Here is a 22,266-nt window from a genome sequence, read left to right on the forward strand (position 1 = left end):
TCATCTCCTATACATACACTGCAAATTCCTGTTCGATCCCTTCCAAATTCTCGGGTCCAGTCACAGACGCTAATTGTCTAGACGTCTCAGTACACAAACCAATATGTCGGACTCGCCTATTAGTATCATACCCTCGTGTTATGCTTCCCTTCACATAAATAAATACTGTTAGTTCACCCGTGCACAGACTTTACAATCTTCAAATGTACTGGGTAAAAACAACAACAGAATCTATCCACGTACCACACACACGCCCCTTACACAGCGACAAAGGAACCTAAGCGACCCTCTCACCACCCTCATCAAACAACTTAACACAGCACAGTCTAACTCAACACAACCTAATCTAATTCAACACAACACAGTTTAACCTTCCCAACTGAACACAACACAGTCTAACCTAACTCGGCACAACCTAGCCTAACTCAACAAGCTAATCCAACTCAACACAACCTAACCAAACTTAACCGAACCCATCACAACCTAACCTTACTCAATAAAACACAACCAAACTCATCACAACCTAATCTAACATAAGTGACAAAACCTAACTAAACCGACAAACTACAGGGACAACACAACAACAGAACCTTCCCATGTACTCCCATTACAGGCTACCCATGGGTTCAACAGATGGTCTCTCTCCACTGGTTGATAAAACAAAATCTCCACAGCCCTAACTAATAAACTGACTATGCAACTTACCTACGTACCATACCGTCATCACAACTCGACAAAATACACAGCCCCTCATCACTCCCACCATACATGACAACCTACTAAACATAATCTAATCTAAACCGAACCCTACCTAACCCAGACCAACCTAACCTAACTCAGTCTAACCTAACCGAACGTAACATAGTTCAATCAACACAACCTAACCTACAGTAACCTAATCTATTCAAAGGCAGTCTGCTGAACCTAACCACATGCCGTACCTACTCTTTCACTTTAGTGTAACCTAAAACTGCCACTTCTCCATCGTGAATGCTCAGAAGTAACAATATAATAATATTAGAATATAACGCTGGTCACGAAGAAATGCTACGGAAAGATGTAGAGCAGCAACAGGCTCTTCAAGTGCCACTGAACTACGCGAAATGATGCAGAAGTGCGAAAATCTGGGCCAAGTTAAGGGGAACAGAGCATTGCCATCCAGACAATAGGACTACCCAGCACGGAGACAAAGGGTTCTAAGCCAGCACCGTAGTCCACACACAGCGTCCCTCAGCACTCACATCAAACAGCACAACAGAGGCGGAGGCAGAACAGTTGAAGCTGCCGAAATTGCGTACTGGTGGACGGCCATTCCGGGACCCAACTTGGCAGCGTCAATTCGTAGCAAGGAAAGCTGAAAGGGGGGGGGGGGAGGGATGCAGGAAACTCTGCCTTTACAGCCATGACGCGTCATATTCCATACTTGCCACCGAAGACGATTTTATTAGGCATATGAATGTTGATGGGAGGATGCAGGACACTACGTCTTTACTTCCATGGTACCTGTTTTATTTGTGGACGGTTGTAGGGAAATTACTAGAGAAGTCTTATTTTATTCTTGCTACCGACAGACGATTTCATTTAGCTTAGTAAATATTCAGGGAGGAATCCAAGACGCTATGCTTATTCAACCAAGATGCCTGTTGTACCCTCCTCTTGCTACCAACGGACCATTTTACTCAACTTACGAAACTATACTGTTTTTTATCTGATCTGGCCCGGATTTTCATCCTTTCACAGCTTATTTCACGTAGCTCCGAGGCAGGAACAGACACTACTGTGGCTCTGCATCCTTTTCACGGAACTTCTCTGTGACTAGCACCTTATTCTGGTGGTAATCTATCGTTCCAACGCGGTATTTAAGATGGAAAGCTGGTAATTTTAGGACAACTTACAGTAATTTGAGTCTCGTACGGCAGGACACTAACGTCATTATTACGATGACGTCTGTGTTAGTTTATTACTGTTACCGACGAACGATTAGGAAAGAAAATACCCCTTGATTTTTTTACGGGGCCTATGAACGTTATAACCACCCTCGCCAGTCGGAAATCTCTCTGCTGAGCTGAGTAAAATGTTCTGTAGATTGCAAGACTAACAAACATGTCATCGTGATGGTGTTAATTCCTTCACTACGTGCTGGGAGATTAATCAGGATCTGCAATTTAAAAAGTTACTTGTGGTGGAGTCGTAGTGACGACCATGCACAGGTTCGATCCCCACAAAGTGACTGGAGGTTTATCAAGTAATGCCACCAAGGAACGCAGACCGATGTTCCGTCTTTATCTGTACTCGACCACGGTAGCCTACTCTCAAGGCTCTACGGTATAACTCGAGGCTCTACGGAAGACGGTAAATTAGGAATGGCTTTTATGATTTACAGGTTCAAGCTAAGGTGGAATATTCAATCGCATGTCCTCTTTTTGAACAAGATCCCTGTTAATATTCCATTATTAACCATCTACTGGTCGACACAACTCCAGCATTCTATTTCAGCTAACACCTGATGATCCCTTTTAGCTGAGAGTGAACCAAGGAAGCCGGAGTGCTGATACTGTAACCACTAACCTTCTCGTGAAACAATTCTTCGCAACATAATTTATTAAGCTAAAAGTGAACCATACGCTTCTAATTGTTAATACTGTCGTCATTTGCTTTCTCATGGCCAGGTAAGCTTTATTTCACTTCATGTGACACCACTTTATTTCAGTTAATGGTGTTATTAAAGCATAAGTGTTGTAACATCAAAAGACCAATTGCCACAGCTATGCACAGTCATGGTAAATAGAAACTGTTTACCTTGTTCACAGCAACCGAAAGCCAAGTTTAATAGCAAATTATGCGAGTGTGAGATTTAAAAAAAAAAAAGAAGAAGAAGAATCTCGTAGACTGTCCACGTGTAATTTTCTGTGATTCACAAACCAAACCACCATCACTACCACCACCATCAACCAACCACTACAACCAGTCACTACTACAACCACCCAGACCATCATCAGTCAACCAGCACCAGCAATCACTGCCACAATTACCCACAACCACGACCACCATTCACTACCATCCTCTTCTTACTACTACTACTACTACTACTACTACTGTACTGCTGCTGCAACGAATACTACTACTACGAATACTACTACTACTACTAATAACTTACCACCATCACCACCACAACCACCACCATCACCACCACACAAAATACATTCATGGTGATACAGAGGAAGGTACAGTAGTTACCGTGTGTGTGTGTGTGTGTGTGTGTGTGTGTGTGTGTGTGTGTGTGTGTGTGTGTGTGTGTGTGTGTGTGTGTGTGTGTGTGTGTGTGTGTGTGTGTGTGTGTGTGTGTGTGTGTGTGTGTGTTAATCCAAACCAACTCCATTCCCCATGCTGGCCGAATATGCAAAGGAAAGTTTAATATAGTTAGACTCTGAGATGTAGTACTCAGAGGCGGCTGCCAGTAATGGAGAGTGACGGCCAGAACTATCCCCTCTTCGCCCAAGCTGGCTAGGTACGTATCGGGAGAAAGTGTGTAATATCCTTGAATTCAACCCTGTATTATTCAAGGAGATGGCTGAGTATTACAGTGTTTGTGTAGTGTCCTGTTTGACTCTCTCTCTCTCTCTCTCTCTCTCTGGCAGTTCTATTAAGCCTGACACATAGGTGACCGCCCTAATCCCCAATACAGGCAAGTCCACACGAACCAAACTATCGCATCCCGTTTTATCACAGCAATCCACCGACCTGATAATGTAAAATTCCTCTTACCGGTTGACACTCTCATGGCTGGGATAACTCTAGCACTCTAATATACCTATATCTAAATCCTTCACTTTAATACGCTTCCCCCACGTAAAATAAAATGTTTAGAGACAGCAAGAATTAAGTGTAAAAAAGGTGTGTTGTGGGGAAGGTTCAGTCAGTGTTATTAGCCTAAAGTCCAACTTGAAACATTCATTCATTTCTTACTCCCACTGCCACATCCACGCCCACATCGGCAGACTGAGCCGTCTCACAAACACATAGATGACATTAGGCGAGTTTCTAGTGCAGGGCTATTTACGAACCACCTCTAACTTTGCCTAAATTTTCGTCCTTTTCCAGCTTATTCCACGTAGCTCTGTGGCAGAAAAAGACATTACTAAAACTCTGCATCCTCTCCATAGCACTACTTCATGACTAGCATCATATTCTAGTATTAATCTGTTGTTACAACTCAGCATTCAACATGGAGAGATGGCAATATTAAGCCAAGTTAGAATAAAAAGCGTATAGGATAACGCTCTTTTATTCGATATTTCCTACCAACAGACGAAATTAACTTGAAACATCTATCGACCATTCATCTTAATTTGGTCCAGAATTTCGTCCTTTTGCTGTTTATTTCACCTAGCTCAGTGGCAGAAAATAACAACACTACGACTCTACATCCCTTCCATAGCACTTCCTCGTGACTAGGATGATATTCTAGCCTCAATCCACTGCTATGGCTCAGTATTCAAGATGGAGAGATGGAAATTTTTGGTCAAGGTGAACAGAGTATAAGAAGTCTATCTATCTATCTGTCTATCTACTGCCAGACGTCTCAATCCCGCAAGGGGTGGCCACAAACAAATCGCCTTCATGTCGCCCTGTCCCCCTCCATTTCATCGCCCTACTCCCAGCTCACACCCGCCTCTCTCATATACCTCTCCACCCCATCCCTCCATCTCATCCTTGGCCTCCCCTTCCCTCTCCCTCCCTCCACCTCACTCACATACACTCTCCTCGTCAGTTTCTCACTTTTCACGTGGCCAAACCACCTCAATGTGTTTCTCCTAACGTTTATAAGAAGTCAAAAATTGATATCGTCTGCTGGGAAATGAGTGAATGACACAAAACGCTTTTGTGATGAAGGGGTTAATGGAGATGATTATACGCCCCATGACGTGGACTCTAAGCTGAATAAAATCGTCTGGAGGCAACAAAAACCTTCAAAGGACAACACCGCACTGCATGGGATGGGAAAAAGAAACAAAGGCTCGTTCCCGACTGGCACTGGTGAGCCCCTACCACGTTTTCCTTAGCGATTTATTTTCCTTATTACACCTTAACGTGGTGTGAAATGGAGGGAGGGCAGGGTGATGGCCGAGGACAGGGTGATGTGGAGGCTATTTGTTCATGGCCAGCCCCTCGTGATGGTGTCTGACATTAAAAGATAAACAGATAGATAGCAATAGAGAGAAGATGAATAATATAGAAAGATAGGTAGCTATGGAGACAGACAGACAGATAATATAGACATGCAGAAAAACATATACAGTAGATTACAGATCCAAACAGGTAGATGGATATAGAAAAATATACACAGATAACACACGGACGTATATAGATATAGATAGACACTGACGGATAAATTAAATACATTTTCAGCACTGTACAGGAACACTCTCGACTGTCAATGGTATATGTTGGTGTAAGAGGGTAAAGCCCCTGTCACACATACGCGACTCAAGGCCCGACCGCGGCGCAACTCAAGGTCGTAACGGATTTTGTCATCGGTCGTCCCTTGATTCTCCGACAAAGCCCGGACTCTGGAGGACGGTCGTGAGCCTCTTGGACGACTCCTCGAGCCTCACACATTTTTAACGCTTGCGTTAAAAAATCGTGGCCGCCTCACGACTTGCCAAAAGTCGGGTCACAGTTGCATCGTAGTCGGGAGTGTCGTATGTCGGTTGTGAAGCAGTTTTACCTCAATTGGATGCGTCGTGATATGGTTGCTGCATGTCGTGATGCTATCGCTGACAAAAAATCCGTTATGAATGCGTGTACCTCATCAACTGACTAGACACAGGAGAGGTCCATGGTGATGCGCTGGGTGTCATTGGTGGTCTAGGTGTGATGCCCCGCCCCACACTGGGTGTCATTGGTGGTTCAGGTGTGATGCTCCGCCCCACACTGGGTGTCATTGGTGGTCTAGGTGTGATGCCCCGCCCCACACTGGGTGTCATTGGTGGTCTAGGTGTGATGCCCTGCCCCACACTGGGTGTCATTGGTGGTTCAGGTGTGATGCCCCACCCCAAGCTGGGTGTCACTGGTGGTCTAGGTGTGATGTCCTGCCCCTCGCTGGATGTCACTGGTAGTCTAGATGTGATACCCCGCCCCATGGGTCGGTCATGGGAGGACGTGGGGGTGTTGTGGGGGGGTTGGGGTGCATTCCCCAAACGCGTCACGCAGTCGTCTTGTGTTCGTGGGCGGTTGTATCAAGGTCGTGGCTGACAAAAATTCGTTAAATTTTAAATTTGAAGACTCGTAGCTCCGTCGCCTCACGGTCGCCTCGTGATCATGTCGCCTTCTTGAGGACGTCACGACAGGTCGTGCAGCAGTCCTGACGCGGTCGTTTGGCAGTCATGAGCAGAGCAGATTCGGGGCCAGTCGGGAGGCGTGGGAGCCAACTAGGACACGACCTTGAGTCTCGCCGCGGTCGGCCCTTGAGTCGCGTATGTGTGACAGGGGCTTAACTTGTATCAAAGTTTCAAAACTCTGTGGATCTGAACATTCAAATTTCAGTTACTCGATCAGCCTCACTGGACGAGTAAACACAGATGCTTCTCTGCCTCTAGGCCCTCATAGTTTATATATACCACATATGCATATTATATATATATATATATATATATATATATATATATATATATATATATATATATATATATATATATATGGATCCTCTGTGGTACAGAAGTAAAGCGTGCGTTCTCGTACACTGAAGAACGAGGGTTCGCGCCCCTCCAGGATAATAAACTTTGGGAGCGTTCTTCAGGCCACGTACTACATTGGAGGACACAAGGGGTGCTGTGGATGAACCAGTGTCGAATACTATAAAGTATGCTTGCACCCAGTCGGCTTGCGTGGGCCGTTTACACTTTGTTCACAGACTACACACACATTCAAAGCCACTCCATCACTACAATTACACTTACAAGCACTTCTCACCGTACATACAATCTCTACTAGACAGGCTAAGCCACTTGGTAGAGATACATTGGCTGTATCGTCCCCACTTCGGTCGGGATAGGCCGGTCCTGCAGTGGACACACAAACCGCTGATGAGAAGAGATGACATATATATATATATATATATATATATATATATATATATATATATATATATATATATATATATATATATATACAGTCTGTAGTTGAGATGTGACAGACAGGCAGATGGACTGTTAGATAATTGGCCACATTTAACTAAGGACAATAATTAAAAGGATTACGAGAACATCAGTTAATTTCCCTAGATTATAGTCTAATAATGAAAGTAATCCCCTTTTTTTGTGGTCGTATACAACTTCTGTCCTCAAGCTCAATGGCCAAATATGACAACAGTAAGACGACTCGACAATCGTTTCCACTGCACTTCTTTGTGACTTACATCAAATTTTAGAGTTAAATTCTGCTACAAGACTGCAATCAAGATAAACAAACGGCAATTTTAAGCCAAGTTACGGTGAACAGAGCGGATGTATATCTACCCTGAGTTATAATAATAGTACCGTATTTCTAGCACTGTTCAGTTTCTGCCCCTCAACCCCACCTTTCTTCCAATTAAAACTGAAATAGGGACGTGGATTACAAAGTGACAGTTGTGTGTCGTGGTCTGGGGGAAACTGTGAACGCTTTCCTTGTCAGTCACGCTTGTATGTAATTGTGGTTGACCCATAAAATAATGCATGCGTATGATGGATCTGCTTTTATCTATTTCTTTATTTGTGATTCATTTATTTTGAAGCAGAAGAGAAGGAACTAGAGGACAGAAGAATATAAATTTGAGAGAGAGAGAGAGAGAGATTTACTTCACTACCTACGCCCTTTATTCTAACCTGCCGAAGTTTCCTAACCCCTTTCCGCTAAGATGATTGCCAGGTGAAATCAGATTGGGGGACTGATTTATCTAGTAACCAAAGAGACTCTTTCCTGCCTTATAACTAGGGCTCATCGAACGTCATGTATTCACAACGTATAATACAGTACTACACGACTTACTATTCATCGAACTTGTATTCACAATGTATAATATTATTACACTACTTATAATACTTTAAGTTGAAAGAAAATGTGCACGCTTCATCGGGTGTGAGCAAAGCGATCTACCGGTATATATACTTACTGCGATTAACGTTATTCCACGGAGCTCAGTGGCAGAAAAAAGAAAATACTTTCTATAGCACTTCTTCGTGACTGGTATGATATTCCATTGTTAATCGATTGTTATAATTTAGCATTCAAGACGGAGGGATGGCAATTTTAGGCCAAGGTAAAGTGAACAGAGTATAGGATGTCTAAGCCATTACTGTTAAGATAAAATCAGTGTTATATTAAATGTGCCTTCATACTTACAACTCTTGCAGTATGGCAGGAAGAGAACACGACTTACCTGCAAAAAATAAACAAACAAGTCTTGTGTTAATTATAATAATTATTAAATATGCGAATAATAAGAAGTCTAGTAACGCATATGCGAATCATAATATATCTAGTAACATATATACTACTACTAATAAATCTTGTAAGTGTAATAGCAAATATTTACTCCCTTATCTGAAGAAATAAAAAAATGTGTAAAAAATATCTATATGTTCAAATAACCCATTTTACCTTACCACTTAGACCAGTATTCTCGTTGGTTAAGACAGATCCCTGACATCTATTCCTTAGCGATTTATTTTTTCATATGGGTGATTAATATCCTTTTGTACGTTACTGATGCAGAGTATGACGGTACTGGGAGGATTTATATAGCATAGAAAGGAGAGTAAGGTGTAATAATCAAAATGAGTCGCTTAGGAAAAGGTGTTAGAGAGCTTCCTTAACCAACGAGAATACGGGCCTAAATCTTCTATGTCTCACTTTTTTGCTAAATATACTCCTCTGTGTTAGATAAAGGAGGTATTCTAGAGTTGCGTCGACCATTAAAGAGCTACCAGAAATCCGACCCAATAATAATATAACCAGCAGATTCGGGGTTTGTTATGACTGAAGGCTGGTGGAGGAAGTTAATAAAACATAATATGCAAAATAAGTGGCTAAGGAAGAGGTGTTAGTTGAACTCCCAAGCCGATGGAAACAAATTAATTGGAATGGTGATGACGATGATGATGATGATACGATGGCTTCTGTATACTGCCTCACTTTATTTTGTGTGTGTGTGTGTGTGTGTGTGTGTGTGTGTGTGTGTGTGTGTGTGTGTGTATGTAAAAAGGTAACGGTGACGATGACGACGACGACGATAACGATAGCGATGACGATGATAATGGTGAATATTAAAAGGGCACTGGTGATGATGATGATCATGATGATGATGATGAATACTGAGAGAATGCATGATGATGATGACAATATACTGATACCGTCACTGGCTGGGGGAATAACCACCACACACTCTCAGTCTCTTCGAATTTCACTGCTACGGGAAGCCAGGATATCTTGTGTAATAGCAATGTACGGGGCGGTCTGAAAATAGCACTGCACTAGACGCACATGCCCGTATCTTATATGTGGCGGGGACGGCTCAGTCTATTGGTATGGGTGTGGGTGTTGGTGTGGGTGTGGCAAAGGGATTAGAAAACAAATAATGAAGAGTCAATGATAACACTAACTGAGCTGTCCCCACAAAACAAAAGAAATCGCCCTATATATTAAAGCACCTATCCAAGGACGTGAACTACCCTTACTACCTCCATACGATTTTATAACTTAGAAAATATTCAGGATATAAGGGTTAAATTAAGTCCTCAGAAGCTTAACATTCTCACACGCCTATGAATAACCCAGCTGAATAAAATCGTCTGCCATCATTTGGAATAAAATGGTACAGTTGTCACGACCATGAGACAATACAACAGGCTTTTACTCTGATGAATAAACACGTACAGTATGGAGGTGGCAAAGAAAAAGAAAGGATGAAAAAAGAAAAAGAAACAAGACCTCACTGCACTGAAAGACTTAATAATGCTTTCTTCTTTGATATGACTGATTTTACCACTGAAGAACTGCTGTTTTTGCTTTGCTGTGACTGATTTTTACTGATGTCGTGATTCCTGGCGGAATGACGAGGTCCAATCAACTTCTGTCGGCTTCACTGATACAGGAAGCCATTATGCTCATTTGTGGTGTAGGCTAATGAGAAGGTATTCTGATTAGGATACGGCCAGTTATAACGTGTATGTATTGTGCGAGAGAAGCACTGGGTGGTGGTGATGACGACGATGCTGATGATGACGACGACGATGATGACGACGACGATGACGATGATGATGACAACGACGATGATAATGATGATGAGGAGGAGGAAGATCGAGAGGATCATGCTGACACTTATGAATATGAAAGGTGGAGGAGGAGGAGAGTTGACAGGATCATACTGATGAATGTGATGACGAGAGGATGATGACAATGATGAATATGATGATGCAAGAGGAGGAGGAGGAGGAGGAGGAGGAGGAGGAGGAGGAGGAGGAGGAGGAGGAGGAGGAGGAGGAGGACGAGGACGAGGACGAGGACGACGACGACGACGACGACGGCTGCGTGATGCGTATCTAAACAGACTGTCGGGTGTTGTGTATTGCAACGTGAACTACAGTGGATGAACTAAGGCAGAGGCTTTGTTTTTTCCTTTCTTTCCTCTCTTGGGACGGATGTGTAGTCTAATAAGCCCGAAGACGTAAACCAGCTTACACTCTTGCTTTCTCCAGACGCTTGTATTCACCCTAGGCCTGTTTCTGGTCGGCTAAGGAAGCTCCCTAATACCTCTTCCTTACCACCTTATTTCTGGACACAACACGTTACGATTCTCTTGTATGTTATATATGCAAATTATATCGACGTTTGAATGCAGTAAATATAAAAAACGAACATCTAGTAGTGCAGAATGACAAATAAGTCGTTAAGGAAAAGGTACTATGGAGTCTCCTTACCCGACGAGAATTAGGACCTAGGATAAACATTACGAGATGAGGAGAGCAGATACAGCTTACTCTCTTTACTAAAGGGAACACATGAAATGAATTCAGTAATGTGATATTGTCTGGAGAGAAAATCCACAAGGTACTGGGACTGTATGTAGCCTTCACTAACTTTTCTTCTAAAGGCCTCTCATAAATTGAATAATCCGAAGTTGGCTGGAACATAGACAATAACGTTCCCCGGTTGAAAGGATTACTGCATATAAAAGTGGGGTGTGTAGTTAAGTGTGGGGTGTGAAGAAGTTATGACTGGGGTGTGTAGATGCCAAGTGTGGGGTGTGTAGATGCTAAGTGTGAGGTGTGTAGATGCCATGTGTGGAGTGTGTAGAAGTTAAGTGTGGGGTGTGTAGAAGTTAAGTAAAGGGTGTGTAGAAGTGTGAGGTGTGTAAATGCCAAGTGTGGAGTGTATAGAAGTTAAGTGTGAGGTGTGTAAAAGTTAAGTATGGTGTGTGTAGATGCTAAGTGTTCACAGGATAGTCATGCCCAGCGTTGAGTGTCTGCCATTATTTGATCTACGCCACATCCCTGTCGCATTACCTCCAGCGCCACCGTCACAGCCACCGCCAATGTGACTGCTGAGAGGCGGGTGGGCTGTCAGCTGGGACCAGCGGCCGGGCCGATTTACCCCATAACACGAAGCAGGTTTTGATGTATATAGAAAAACTGTGGCAGAATATTTGATGCAGGTTTTTGGAATATATAAAATCTGTGGCAGAATATTTGATGCAGGCTCGATGGAAATTGTCACTAATGATGTAGAAGCTTTTGATACTGAGTGAAATGGTAAAAAGAAAAGAATTATATTTTGAAATACACAGAAATGACTGAAAAATAGGGAAATTACTTGATACATATGGAGACGTGTCTGCTGCTGTAAACGCGACTGATACACATGAAGAGTAGGTCTGCTTCCCTTCACATTCTTTTCATAACTACTGAACGGAAAATGTAGAAAGTCTTATGAAGCAAGCTAGGAATATAGTGCCTAAAAAGAAAATATGAGAAAGATATAGGCCCAGATGTATTTCTCTTGAGTCGAATATAATGGCGAAATAGAAATGTTTGATGGAGAAAATTTTAGGAGAATATGAGAAGTTAAGCCCAATAAGCTAGGAATCTTGAACGGGTTTCTTGCATCTATTCCTCAGCTATTTATTTCGCTTATTATAGCTTACTTCTCTCTCTCTCTCTCTCTCTCTCTCTCCATAATATTGCATCAGATAGGCTACAGAAATAAACTTACAAGGGTGAAGTGCTTGAGTCTTGCTAACCATCCAGAACACGGCTTTATTTTCCCAGTGTATACAGGCCGTGAGTTATAAGCCTCGTTCATTTCCACTCCTATAACAATAATGATCAGTGGCTTGCCTTCCTGTCTGATGTTAAAGTGTGTCTGTTATCTTTCATCATCATCATCAATCGCAAAATCATCGTCATTATCATCATCGTTATCATCATCATCATCGTCATCTTCATCGTCATCATCATCATTATCATCATCATCATATCATCATCATCATCGTCATCATCATCATCATCGTCATCATTATCATTATCATCATCATTCGCAAAATCATTGTCATCATCAATCATCGTCGTCGTCATCGTCATCAATCATCACTACTCTCAACCTCGCCCTCTTCCTTCTACTAATCATCATCCTGTTAGGAATATCAGTAATAACGTTCAAGCTCCTAAAACCATTCTCAGAAAAAAAAAAAAAAAAAAGCACGAAGAAAAAAATATATATATCGTCTGTCATTAGCTGGAACAGAGAAATAGAGTTGCTCTGAACATGAGAAGGTAACTGGTAACTCTATCAACACTAAGGCTCCTATGACCCACTCAGCTGAATAAAATCGTCTGGTTTTAGTTAGAATAGCATACTAGAGTTGTTAACACTGAAAGGGTTACGCTACTGCCACAGCTTCCATATTTTTCCCTTTTTTTCATCTTAAATTACTTCGATAGCGTGTGTGTGTGTGTGTGTGTGTGTGTGTGTGTGTGTGTGTGTGTGTGTGTGTGTGTGTGTGTGTGTGTGTGTGTGTGTGTGTGTGTGTGTGTGTGTGTGTGTCCGCTAGTAATGAACACAGTCTCTCATGAACATAAATACGTTTTATTTACGGCTGCTGTGACACAAAAGCTGGAACAACACGGAAATGAGCTTCATGATTAATGGATGATGCCCCTAAAAACGGGTCAACACATCATTTAACTATTTCGTTTTGTACTTTTGTTTTTCTTCATTGCTCCAACAGTCCTTACTATAATTCCCCTGTGGCAGATGGGGAGTCCACCATCCACTCACTCGATTTAGCGTTAACATCAGGTGACATTATGCTCAGTAACAAGCGACATGGTTACTTGTGGCTCAGGAAACCAATTCATCCATTGGGTGATAGCCATACGACCAAATAGGCGCCTGGTGGTATAGTGGGTTAAAGTGCTCCAGACGTATGTAAATCCATTAAAACTTAAATCCAAGGAGTGGTTGTGGTTCACTGCATATACAAGACCACTCAAAGGCGAAAGACTGCTCACTCACACCTAAAATATCGGTACTATACCCTTTTTACACTAACCTGGCTTAAAATTGCCATCTCTCCATCTTGAATACCGTGGTGAAACAATATATGAATACTAGAACATTCTGCTAGTCACGATGAAGCGCTAGAAGAAGGACGTAAAGCCGTAGTACTGTCTTATTCTGCCAATGAGCTATATGCCATAGGCTGCAAAAGGACGAAAATCTGAGCCAAGTTAAGGAGAAAAGACCATAGCCGCCTAGTTCCGGGCCCTTACCCTCCTGATATAGGTAACAAATGGTTGGTTGATAGCACGATAGACTAAGAAGACTGGTCGACAGATAGACAGATAGCTAAATAGATAGACAGACAGATAGACAGATAGACAGACTTTAATCAATGTCAACATAATTCTTCCTTCTGAACAATTCACAGCACTTTTACACCGACATACCTAAGACATACATTTCTTTTCTAGGATAGACACGGAAAGCATAGTATTTTGTTGTGCTTCCTGTTCCTGCACGTATCTGCGGTCGAAAAATTATAACTCCCTCCCTCCCTCCCTCTCTCTCTCTCTCTCTCTCTCTCTCTCTCACACACACACACACACACATACGTATCGCACAGAAAATGGTAAAATGTGCAGTTAACTTCGCCGACTGAGCTGCAGACAGGAAGGCTTTAGGGAGAGAACAATTTATAAAGCAGAAGGGTTAACCAAGGCAAGAGATGGAAAGTGAAAGAGTTGCAAAGTGGAAAAGTTGCAAAGTGGGAATTGCAAAGTAAGAGCTGCAGTATGGAAGAGTTGTAAAGTGGATGATTTGCAAAGCATGAATAGCAAAATGAAAGAGTTGAGCAAAGGACGAGCTGCATAATGGAAGAATTGCAAAGTGAGAGCTGCAAAATGGAAGAGTTGCGTAACAGATGAATTGCAAAGTGGAAGAGTTGCAAGGCGAGAACTGCAAAGTGGAAGAGTTGCAAAGTGGAAGTTGCAGAGTGGAAGAGTTGCGGAGTGGAAGAGCTTCAGCGTGGAAGTTGGTTCGACAATATATTTTACCTTCTTTTTTGTGAAGTAATCGAGAGAATCCTTCACCACTGGATAAACCATATTCCTATAATGATATACAATAGAATTTAATCTTGCAACATCCAGGCGATTTAATTCAACTCAGTAGGGACTTTCTGACCTGGAGGAGCTGCAAATACCCTTCACACTCTCCGTCAGTAAAAACGATCATATCTAAGGAGGCCGGTCGTAAAATCGTCTGGAGAAAGCAAGAATGACCTAAAATACAATATCTTAAAGAGGGGATTAATGCATCGATGAGATACACTTAAAGATGAGTGGGCAGTATATTTCATCAATGGTTTTTGTGGAGTTAATGGGAGAGTCGTTCATCACTTGGGCCGCCGACACCACCAGGGGGACACTAAATCATCACTGGCTGATAAGATGTGGCTAGATGGTCCTATTAATCTCTGAGCTGTGGCTGACAGAAGGTGCAGGCAGGTGTGTGTGGATGAGATGGATGAGTTGACGGAGAGGTGAGGTAGTTACATAAGGCAGATGTGTGAGGTGAGTGAGAGGGATGTGTGAGGTGGGAATGTTGAAGTGACGTGGGTGAGACTGGTGTGTGTGGTGAGAGAGGCAGGTGCTTGTGGTGGGTGAGACAGGTGTGTGTGGTGGGTGCGGCAGATATGCGAGTGGGTGAAAGATGGTGTGTGAGGTGGGTGAGGCAGCAGGTGGGTGAAGCAGATGTGTGACGTGGACGTTGGTGAAGCACATGCAAGGTGAATGTGGGCAAGGCAGGTGTGGATGTGGGTGAAGCAGGAGTGTGGGGTTGAACTGAGGTAAGGAGAATGGCTGAGGTAGATGAGCTGACGAAAGATGTGAGGCATGACTGTGGGGTGTCTAAGCCGACGAAAATGAAGTTGCTTGTCATGTACGGTGGATGAGTTCATGGGAACTGATTGACTGTTGAAGGAAGGAGCTCTTCGTGGGGTGGATGAGTTGAATTTAATGATGAGTTGATGAAGGAATAAGTGGTGGATAAGTTGAAGACAAAGGTTCAGGTACTGTTGTCAGGTGAAGCAAGCAAGTGTGGTGGAAATGCTGAATGACAGCGTCAGAATAAAGAAAAGAAATTATTATAGTTAACGAACAGATAATCGAGGTGAAAGGGTTGATGGAATTAAAAGTAAAGTTTTGATCGACAAGTCTCTCTACCATCATCTACCATCACAGCTACCATCAGCACACCCTTGACTACCACAATATTGTCACCACTCATCAATCAAAAACAGTACCATAAATCCATCACATAAATGCTACTTCGCCCTGCCCCTCAAAAAAGGACACCATCACAAACACTATCATCACCACAACAAAAATAACCAACAACAGACCACTACCATCACAGCCCTACCGCTAACACACCTCCACAGCCACAACTACTACCACAGATTACCACAATCACTATTACTATTCTGTTTTTACGGTGGTGGCGACCATCATCCACTCAATTTAATGCTGCTTACTTCTTCCTTCATTATCCCTGAGTCTGCTGTCCTCTCTTCTAATTTCGGGCTTTCCTTTCTGTCACTTATTCCTCTTCTTTCCACTTCAGGTGGCTATACTCTGTGCCAAGCTGGGTGGTAAACATTTAACCAAATAACAGGATGATAAGGAGCCTACTATGGTGTCCCTGTTAACTGGATGTAGACACGATAATGCGTCGTCCATCCAGGAACCAAACCTCCGCATTTTTCTCTCTGCCCGCAAGAGTGGGGCACTATCAGCAGCGAGGAACATCGGTTCACTGCACTGGACGGCTCTGCGGGGACAGTTGCTTGCCTACGGTTGATTGGTCTGCTGGTCCAGGCAGACCGGGGTTGATCAACAACAAATTGGACCTGAAACTGCCATCTCTTCAACTTGAATCCTGAGCTGTAACAACAGATTAACGCTATGGATATTATGATGGTCACACAGAAGTATTATGAAAAAGATGAGTTGCAGCACTCCCTTTTTCTGCCACTGGACTACGAGAATGTGACAAAAGGACGAAAATCTGTGCCATGACAGAGTTAAAACAGTATACCAGTATCATTACCACCATCATTAAAACCACCACCACTATAGTTATACCTTACCGCAGCCACTACCACCACCGTAACTACTGTACAACAAGCCCACCACTGGTCCACTACCACAAACCCACCCTGCCAAAAGCCCGGACCATCCCACTGGGGAGGCGTGGGGCGGGACCTCCATATTCCGGCTGTCAGGTGCTTTTCCCATGCTTCATTGAATTGGACTGCTTCGTGGCGGCTGTTTCGAGTTTTGAGAGTGTCTGAATATTCGCATAGAAACTTCTGCTACTACACACTTGCATGTCCCTATGTATACGTAAGTTTATATTCGTGTGCACATTTTATATATACAGTACTTCTTCTTTTATTCACTTGCATGCATATGTTGACACGTATGATCTGTCTTCATTTATATACACCATGCCCTTCCGTACTGTCTACTTTTTATATTCTTTTGTATGCAGTACTGTATATATATTACGTATTTATATCAGCATGCATGCTTGTAGGGCTGTAGCCTGTTTTTATTCTCATGCACGTTCTGTATATTATTTTCATGATATATGTGTGAATATTTGCCTTCACTCCTACGTTCTGGCATCAGCAGTAATTTTGATTAGGTGTTAACCCTTTTATGGTCACGTCTGCTTCTGTATAATATTCCACCTAACGTCAGGAAACTTTATTTAGCTCAATGCCTATACCAGCCTGAGGGTGTTAATACTGTCACCATTAACTCATGGTTAAGACAACAAGTACTCTATCCAAGCAAACAGCAGATGATTTTATTCAGCTGAGAGTGAGTCATAGGAGCCTGAGTGTTAGTGCCCCTGTACAAACAACTCTCTCTATCTTCTCTCGCAGCATCATTATGTGTCTGTGAAGAGGTATTATTAAGCCTATGATCGCCAAGGGGATCTCAAGCCCCTAGTATTTGTCGACAATTTTAGACCACCTGACGATGACAAAACAAGCCTGGCCTCCATATCACTGCTGACTGCACTCTGTAATGTGGGATGCAGGGTTATAAAATACAATAATCATGATCGAACCACAAACGTTCACCTCAGAAACTAAGGACTTGTCAACACCTTCCCGTCCTTGATTCCAACATACAAGCCTCAGCACAAAAGGCGGCCATTACTGAATCGCACTTCCTAACTGCAGGGAAACTGATAATCGAACTTAACTCATTTCAATCCCATGGCGTATTATTAAGTTATTATTGCTGCAACCAGGTCATTTTAATCATATTTGGTGCGATGACCTGTAGTGAAGGAGTTAACAAAGGCTGTATATAACCACGGAAGTCAGAAATTTCTCTCTCAGTCCTAATAAGATCGTCAGGCAGCAGCATGAACAAAATAAAAAGTGTCATGAAAGTGAAGTGGTCAACCTTTCCCCATGCAACTATGGATCTGAAGGGAGTGTTTACAACGACAGCCCAGCATGTGAAAATCGAAATGCTGCAGTCTACGTTTGTGTGTATCAGTCAGCAGTTGCCGGTATATCATATATATATATATGTGACAGGAGAAGGTGAGATCAAATGCTAGCATATGATTAGACACATTGCCAGGACCGCAGCACGGAAACCAAATGTGGAAAATCAATAGGGCAGTGAGACAGACAAAAAAATACCGGTGGACAGATAAATACGCATACAGATAGCCAAGCAGCTGCCACTGACTGAAAGCCAGACAGATAGATAAAAGGATAGACCGACAGACAGAAAGTAAATTCAATGGACTGGGAATATACCCGCGTATATGATTAAAAGAGACGCAGGACAATAACATAATTTATACTGTATATACGAGTATATAATATATATATATATATATATACGGTATATATATATATATATATATATATATATATATATATATATATATATATATATGCTGGCAGACAATTTAAACAGACAAGCAGACAGGCAGACAGCATGAGTGCAGCAGCTGGAAGGGCCAGAGAGACCAAATGAACCATTCTAACCAACTTGGAAGACAACAGACCCAAGTATACAGTACATAGATAACATGATGTATATACACCGACAGACTGACAGGCCAAAACATGGCCATTGAAATAAACGGACAGACAGACAGATAGACAGCATGAATGTAGCAGCTGAGAGGGCCGGTCAGACTGATACTGCAGGAAGCGCCACGAAATAGCATAAAGGAAAATGAGGCTCTCAGGTCCAGCTGTATTCACCTTATTGACTACAGCCTCCCCACAGACCCCACAACCACCATCATTACCACCACTACCGCCACCACAACCATAACCACCACGATCACTACTACCATTATCAGCAACACTATCACCACCACTAACATTACCACCAACACTATCATCACCATTACCATAATCACCTTCACCACCAACAACAATATTACTGTCACCATATACATCATCACCACCACCAACACTATTATTACCATCACCACCACCACCACCATGAAAAAACACACAAAACCACCACTAGTCACCACCATAAAAAACACACACCACCACTACCACCACCACCATCACCACCACTATCACCATCACCACCACCATCACCATCACCACCACCATCACCATCACCACCACCATCACCATCACCACCACCATCAAAAACCACACACAACACCACCACCACCACACACCACCACCAGTGGAAGCAAAGGAATTTCTTGGGTAAAACCAGCCAGAATCGTTTTTGCAAATCCATGGCCATCCAAATTTCCTGCGTTTTATTTTTTGCAATATTCCCTAAACAGTGTATCAGGAAACAGTGTAATTTTTGCTATAAACAAACTGCTTCATTAATATACCCGGCACTAAAACGATTATATATGCATCATCAAAAATACTCACGTCTTGAGTGCGCCCAATAGTGCCTCATTTCTCCAGTACAGTCAATACTGGTTCACTTTTTAATACATAATGTCTATCTATTTATCCATCTAGATAAGTAGATACGTAGACAGACAGACAGATGGACAGATATAAGTATGGGCTGGCAAACAATGGATTCAAACAGCTACATCATTTTGCGTGGCATACGGCACCAAATACTAATTCAATTCTTCACTACAGAACATTCAAGGCTCCCTATTTTAGTACTAAACAAATATGCATTTTTTTTTTTTTTTGGGGGGGGAGGAGGGGCAAAACTGGTTCATTTTTACAACACTGCAAAACACTACTGATATAAACCCCCCATTTTTTTTATTTCCAGTACAGTCATCGGCTTCCTTAATGGAATAAACTCATTACAGCCTCATTTTTTGTAAAACACCAAAACACTTAGCCTATATCTTTGTAAAAAAAAAAAAAAAAATGGCTTCCTTTTTGCAATACACTCGTGTGTTTCAGTTTTGATATGCAAATCTGTTTTACCTTTTGCTACTTATACAGACCACATACATTACTGCAACACATTCACAACAGCTTCATTTATGTAATACAATAACATTTTCATTTTTTAAATACCTCGTAATTCATTTCTGCAACACCCAAAACTGATTCGTTTTCGCTGTCGTCACAAAATTGCATCATGTTGATGATGATGATGCTTATAATAATAATAATGATGACGTTATAAAGATGATGTTAATTCAAGACTACCAACACTCTTTCTGTTCAAAGGGAAATCAACCATTTTATTCCGTCGTCCAATGATATGTGGACACACGAATGAGAAAAAGTGTAGCAAACTAATTATCTACTGCAACACACACACACACACACACACACACACACACACACACACACAAATCCATTCCTTTTAATCACCTTATTGGAATATTTGCTTTATAAAAGAGGTGAGCCAATACTTAAATAAGACCACAAATTTTCATGCCATAAATTTTGACACAGATGACAGTCGGCAAATAATAATAATAATAATAGTAATAATAATAATAATAAAAATCATCATCACCGGAAGTTTAATAACAAAATCCAAAAAGATATCTGGACTATGAATGAACGAAGAAAAAAAAAAAAAAACAGACGAAAGGAAAAAAATGTGGAACAAGTTTTATAGTGTGCTTTGTTTTGAGAGAGAGAGACACACACACACACACACACACACACACACACACACACACACGCACATACACAACCAACCAGACAGACAGACAGACAGAGACAAATACATAGAAAAAGCCAGACACAAAGAGACAGGGCAAACAGACAGACAGGCAGAGACCGACCGACAGAGAGAGAGAGAGAGAGAGAGAAGAACTGGGGGAGGGGGGAATGACGGCAGGGAAAGGAAGGCATTTTGAACATCGATCCTGCAATGGTTTTTTCTCCCTCACTTTATTCCAATTAACTCCAGACGATTTTATTCAGGTGGGAGTGTGTCAGAGCCAGAGAGTGTTCATACTACCTCCATTAACTCTAAGTCTTCCAAACACGCTGACTTCAGGGGATTTTATTCAGTTACAAATAAAAATGTAAGGGATATTACGAGTGGAACCAGTTAATGAATATGTGAGACTGTCTCGCTGGAAATGGCTGGGGCACATATATAGAAAAAAAAAAGGCAGTTTAATACAGAATGTGCCAGAGGGACTGCTGAAGGAAGAAGAGGCAGAGGTAGGCCGAGGGAAACCTAGTTGAGGACAGTGAAAAGAGAAGCAGGAGAGGAGTGTTGGTGGGACCTGAAGGAGATGGCAAGATACAAATATTGGTGGTGAGAGTTCATTGAGGCCTTATGCATCCCGTGGGGTGCCACAGGAAATGATTGACTGATTGATTGAAAATGATTTACATGAGCTGACAGACTTAAGATTAGAGACAGATGGAATGGGAGAGACTCTGGAAAATCGCTTGTTTTGAATGGGAGAATATAAGTTTCTCAGAGTAATATTCACTGATGAAAGATTGTATGATATTCACGAAGGAAAACACCTACCACCATCATAGTCATAGAAAGTCTTATAACTATAATATTTACAAGGGAATACTATCACCATATCACTTACAAGGGGAAAATTATCACCATCATATCTACAAGGAGAATAGTCCTATCACCACAGTATTTACAAGGGGAAAAGCCCTATCACCATAATATTTACAAGGGGAAAACTCTATCACCATAATATTTACAAGGGGAAAAGTCCTATCACCATACCACTTACAAGGGAAAACTTATCACCATAATATTTAGAAGGGGAAAATCTATCACCAAAATATTTATTTGGAAAAGGTCGACGAACGAAAAAGTTTGTCACCATATTATTTACAATGGACTAATTTCTTGGACTGCTGCTTCTTCAGATCAACCTCGCAATACTTATAAAACTGTAATAAGAATGAGAGTTAGTACATACCTGAGCGGCGCCAGGTGAAGGGTAACCTAGACAATACTCACCTGGAAGAAGAAAGGTGAAACAGGAGTTACATTTAGTAATACCCTCTCTCTCTCTCTCTCTCTCTCTCTCTCTCTCACGTTGCCCTCCAATCCCTTCCTTGCTTCTTTCTCACCATACTCTTCTTCCCTCCCAAGTTCCCCTGCTTTCTCCACTCCCTCTCCTTCCTCTCGCATTCTCCCCTCCCCCTTCCTCCCACCTTCTGTACTTCCATGCTCGTCCTTGCCTCCCTTCCCTCTTCTTATTCCATGTTTCTGTCCTTCCCTT

This window comes from Coenobita brevimanus, chromosome 1 (genome assembly GCF_032717465.1).
Source record: "Coenobita brevimanus isolate Jiangsu-jjx chromosome 1, ASM3271746v2, whole genome shotgun sequence".
NCBI lineage: Eukaryota > Metazoa > Arthropoda > Malacostraca > Decapoda > Coenobitidae > Coenobita > Coenobita brevimanus.